A 6190-nucleotide genomic window follows, 5' to 3' on the forward strand; every position below is an offset into this window, starting at 1 on the left:
AGAGCATGGATACCTGGGTTTCTATATATAAGTTTGTTTGTTTCCCCATGTCTGATATTATGAGGATATCAATTTCAGATACACAAACTTAACTGTTTTGAAATGTGACCAGCACATTATATTTTTTTATTAATATTGCTACTAATGAAATTGATGCAGCAAAAAAGTATAAAAAAGAATAATGACATAAGACATTATAGTAGGGAGAAGTCTTTGAAAGAAATACTACCCCCACCCTAACCGCATATAAGGAAATTTGCCCTACAATTCCTACCACTAGACCAATTCCTAATAGACTACCCGGAATCCAGGATAGACTCCATTTTAACAACCTCACACCCTAATAACTACTAATCATGGCTGATAACATTATTTCCAGCCATGTACATTGGAGGTATAGGTAAAAGGAATTCTTGCCTCATTCTTCATTATGAACTTGCATATTAAATGCAAGGGATATTTATGTAAATGAAAAATGTGTCAATTGTAATGAACCATATTGGATGATACATATTTATATTTACGTCGATGTAGGGCAATTTGTCAATCAGTTGCAATGAAAACATCTCGACGGAAGAATTTCATGAATTTAAATAACAAAGCAGTACCCGCTGCATGCTATAAGGATTAGAACCAACACTTGCTGTCGGGCGAAAGCTCGGTGGTCTAGTGGAGATGACGCCTGTCCGGTGATCAGGAGATCGTAGGTTCGAATCCTGCTCGAGTATATGTACGCCCATGATTTTTTATCATGGCTACTACTAAAACACTGATCAATTCAGTGCTTATTTACGTCGATGTAGGGCAATTTGTCAATCAGTTGCAATGAAAACATCTCGACGGAAGAATTTCATGAATTTAAATAACAAAGTGTCACAAATGTACACGCAAGTAGTTATGTACATGTATCAAGGCTGTATGCATGGTTGTTTTAATGTGTATGTACACAGGTGGACCAGAATAATGGAGAACATTCTATATGATATAGATATAGTACATACAGGCTGACCAGATCAGTGGAGAATTTTCTACATGGTATACAATGTAGCTACAGTACATGTATGCATGTGACAGGAAATACATTATAGCTCACTCAATCTAGAATGATTTAACCCATTCCAGAAAATTCTAGGAAGTGCTGGCTGAGTAAGGCACTGCCCTTGTAACCCAATGTGATTGGTAGTTAATTTTGGCAATGATGTTATGCACATATTAGGCAGTGAGTCATCCAGGATTCCTGGAATTTGGACTTGCTAGTATGTTCAGGTATGTGGCCCCAGGTTGGAGAAAATTACAGAATGTACTAGAAAGGGGTGAATGGATAGTATATAAGCAGGAGAAATTCTGAGGTAGGCAGAGTACCCAACACCTCTGCTCTGAGAGTTACGTCACTTCTGGCTCTGAAGCGACTTGTTATAGTCAGTCCTGTGTTACCTGCTGACCTGCTATACAAACTGTGTTTGTGGAGATAAGGCCTGGGAGACATTTTGCCTGCAGAGAATTAATTTGCCTACATTGGAGATAGACTCCATATTTTAGTGTCAACGGACATTATTACGGTTAAGCTGTGACGGGCTGGATTCCTTGCTGGACATTATAAAGTGAATCATTATTCAACGCCGCAACTGGACGTGGTCGTCATAGCGTTTGGATTCTACACGTTTTGCTGTGGACATCTATCGTGGACTATACCCTGGATTTATAACGCGGACTATTGTAACCTGTGCCTCTGGATTTACGTCGGAGGAATCATTCATCGGTGCATCACAGATCATTCATTTGTGCATCAAGCATCGTATTTGGACACTACCAGGAAACTGTAGGGATTTCGTGATTTAGTGAGTAAGTGATTCCATTACTGACTTATATTTGTTTATAGTGATCATTATTGTACTGATGTGAAAACCGATTACAAGTCTGTACCCACAATATCACTGTTAATAAACCGCCTGAACATCAGTTGATTGTTTCTTTTGTGCGATCATTCTCAGAGTGATTTTGGTCGTAACAAAATTGGGGGCTTGTGTCCGAGAAGTGAATGTAAAGCCAAAACTTAGAATTTGGAACGTTCCGGAATCCAGAATATTGGTACAGATAAAATACCAGTTGAGTTGATTGTTCAATTGTACATTGTGTGTAATACATTGTGACAATGTCAATCAGTACAATGGATGTTCAGGCATTTGTTCAGAGGACAGATTTGTCCCTCAAAGATTTGCAAAGGTTACGCAAATGTGATTTGACTGCTATTGCACAGCATTTGAATGTAGATGTTCCACAAGGTGTAAGAAAGGCAGAGATTCTTGACTTGGTAGCTGGTCACATGGAGCTCAAAGAAGAAATTGACACTCCAGATCAAGCTCAAATGTCAGATCAAACACGGCTTGAGCTTGCAAAATTGGAAATCAAGGAGAGAGAAAGAGCAAGGGAACTAGAACTGGAAAAAGAGAAGATGAGATTAGAAATAGAAAGAGATCAAAGGGCTAGAGAAATGGAATTAAGAGAAAAGGAACTGGAAATTCAGAAATTCGAAGTGGAGCAACAAGTGAAATTGCGTGAGATGGAAATTGCTCATGCACAGACTGTTGGAAATCGTGAAAGGGCTCCCTCTGAATTTGATTTGGCCAAGAACATTCGATTGGTGCCAAAGTTTGAAGAAAACAGAGTTGATGCATATTTTGTGTCATTTGAGAAGGTGGCTGACAGTTTGAACTGGCCACAGGAATTTTGGCCCATGCTCCTTCAAAGTGTGTTTGTCGGCAAAGCAGCTGATGTGTACTCATCTCTCTCAAAAGAGCAATCACGTGACTATGCTACAGTCAAGAAGGCAGTGCTGAATGCTTATGAGTTGGTGCCAGAGGCGTACAGACACAAGTTCAGAAATTCGTACCGCAAACCAGGCCAGACACATGTTGAGTTTGCTCGTGAAAAAGAAATGATGTTCGATAGGTGGTACAGATCCTTGAAAGTGGATCAGGATTTTGATAACCTACGTGAGGTTGTTCTCTTGGAAGAATTCAAAAAGAGTGTTGCTTTCAGTGTGAGGTCGCATTTGGATGATCACAAAGTGACAAGTTTGCATAAAGCAGCCTTGATGGCTGATGAGTATGAGCTGACCCACAGAAATGACAACAGACCACCTTTCAGGAATTTCTCTGGAAATAAGAGAGACAAAAATCAGTCGAGCAATCCAAAGAATGCTGGTTCTGAAAAAGGCACGAGTTCTGAAACTTCATCGGCACCAAAGCCTCAATCTGACAAAGGGTCCAGTACAAGTGCAAATGTCATCAAATGTTTTCACTGTAACAAGACAGGGCATGTAAAGTCACAGTGTTGGAAGTTGCAAAACAAAACAAAGAAGGACATGGGATTTGTCATGTCAAAAAGTGTCCTACCCGAAAATAGTGTCCCTTTCAGTGAAACACAGGCCATTGAAAGTCGATCTCCCAAATTCAAAGATAGGCTGAAGCAGGTGGATGAGAGCTATCGTAGCTTTTTGTTTGATGGTGAGGTGACCCCATGTACTTCTGGTGAGGCAGGTAAACCAGTAGTTATCCTGCGGGATACGGGGGCCTCTCAGTCGTTGATGGTGGATGGTGGTATGACTTTTCCACCAGATAGTGCAGTGAATGCAAAAGTCTTGATTCAAACTGTTGATGGCAGTTATATGTCAGTACCACTGTATAGAGTGGATTTGAAGTGTGACCTAGTTTCTGGTCCTGTTACTGTTGGAGTTGTTCCTGAGTTGCCCATGGCAGGCATTGACTTCCTGTTGGGGAATGACTTGGCTGGGGACAAGGTGATTGCGTCTCCAGTTGTTTCAGATAAACCAGTGGTGGTTGCTGAAACTGAGCAGTTGCAGGAGGAGTTTCCTGGGATTTTCCCAGATTGTGTCGTGACTAGGTCTCAGGCTCGTAGAGCTGTTCAAGATGATGCGGATTCTCTTGATGTGGAGGAGAATTCCGGTGTTTGGTTGGCAGAAACCTTTTTCAAGGATTTGAATGATGGGGTTGCTGTATTAGGCTCCGAGGCTAACAGTGATGGGCTGTTTAGCAAGTCTTCCTTGGTTGAAGCACAGCAGGCAGACTCTGAGTTAAAAGGCTTGTCTCAGACGGCGTGTTCTGAGGCTGAGGCTGAAAAGGTCCCTGAGTGCTATTATGTCAAAGATGGCATTTTGATGAGGAAGTGGAGACCTCCCCATAGGCCAGCTGATGAGGATTGGACGGTGGTCCGTCAAGTTGTTGTCCCTCCCAATTACCGCGGTGAGATCTTGAGGATTGCTCACGAGTTACCTGTTGGCGGCCATTTAGGCGTCAGAAAGACAAAGGATCGGATCATGAGGCATTTCTATTGGCCAGGGTTGAATGTGGATGTGGCTGAGTTTTGCAAGACTTGTCACACATGTCAGGTGGCTGGTAAACCACAGCATTCAGTGAAGCCGGCGCCATTGATTCCGATACCTGCGTTTGAAGAACCATTCAGTCGGGTTCTAGTTGACTGTGTTGGACCTTTGCCTAGGACTAGGTCGGGTCATAAGTACCTCTTGACAATCATGGATATGTCTACACGGTTTCCAGAGGCTATCCCATTGCGAAATATCACTGCTAAGACTGTGGTAGATGCTCTAGTGCAGTTTTTCACTAGGTATGGGTTGCCCAAGGAAGTGCAGTCTGACCAAGGGTCAAATTTCATGTCAGGCATATTTCAAGAGGTGATGTATCGTTTGGGTGTGAAGCAGCTGAAGTCGTCAGCTTATCATCCCCAATCCCAAGGTGCGTTGGAGCGCTACCACCAGACCCTAAAGACAATGATTAGGGCATTTTGTGAGGAGTATCCGGAGGATTGGGATAAGGGCATCCCTTTCCTGCTGTTCGCAACGAGGGACTCCCCAAATGAGTCGACGGGTTTCAGCCCATTTGAGTTGGTGTACGGTCATGAAGTTAGGGGCCCACTGAAGCTCATCAAAGAGAAATTCATGACTGAGGATGATGAGGTCCACCTACTTGACTATGTGTCAAAGTTTCGTGAAAGGCTTTCAAAGGCTTGTGAGGTAGCTAGGGAACACTTGAAAGTGTCTCAAGACTCAATGAAGAGAAAGGCAGACAAAAATGCCAAAGCCCGAACCTTCAAACCAGGTGACAAAGTTCTTGTACTGCTGCCCATACAAGGTGAACCACTGAAAGCCAAGTTCAGTGGCCCATACTGTGTCAAAAAGAAACTCAATGATGTGAACTATGTGATCAGTACGCCAGACAGACGAAAAGATCAGAGGGTGTGTCATGTAAACATGCTGAAAGAGTACTATGAGAGAAAGGCTAGTCAGCCTGTAGGTGTAGCTCAGGTGGTAGAACAAGAAGTAGATGAAGAGGGAGAAGCTCAAGATGAGAATGGAAGTGAGCCCTCTAGTGCCAGGTTGTCTAACTCAGAGATGTTAGGGAAAGTAGATGAGGCACTGAACTACCTACCTGAAAATCAGAGGAAAGATGTGACTAGTCTGTTACATAAGTACAAAGAACTGTGTAAAGACAAACCAGGCTGCACCCCTCTGGCTGTACATGATGTTGATGTAGGAGATGCTGACCCTATCAAGCAAAACCCTTACAGACTAAACCCCAGCAAACTGCAAAAAGTACGGGAAGAGGTTCAGTACATGTTAGACAATGACATAATAGAACCGAGTAAAAGCAGTTGGAGCTCCCCAATCGTCATGGTGCCCAAACCGGATGGGTCTCAAAGATTCTGTATAGATTACCGAAAGGTAAACGCCGTGACGAAAACAGATTCTTTCCCCATTCCCAGACTAGAAGACTGCATTGACAGGGTCGGAAATTCTGCATATGTCAGTAAAATAGACCTTCTAAAGGGATACTGGCAAGTGCCCTTGACCGACAAAGCCAGGGAGATTTCTGCCTTTGCTACACCAGATGGCTTGTTCCAATGCAAAGTAATGCCATTCGGCATGAAAAATGCTCCGGCCACCTTCCAACGGCTAACAAACCAAATCATTGCCGGACTTGACAACTGTGTAGTATACATTGATGACATCCTAGTGTATAGTGACACGTGGGAAGAGCACATTACACACTTGCGGCAACTCTTTGATCGACTCAGGGAGGCCGGATTGGTGATTAATCTGGCAAAGAGTGAATTTGCAAAGGCCAAAGTGGTGTATCTCGGGCATGTAGTCGGT

The sequence above is a fragment of the Diadema setosum genome, chromosome 11 (assembly GCF_964275005.1).
Source record: "Diadema setosum chromosome 11, eeDiaSeto1, whole genome shotgun sequence".
In the NCBI taxonomy this organism is placed as follows: domain Eukaryota; kingdom Metazoa; phylum Echinodermata; class Echinoidea; order Diadematoida; family Diadematidae; genus Diadema; species Diadema setosum.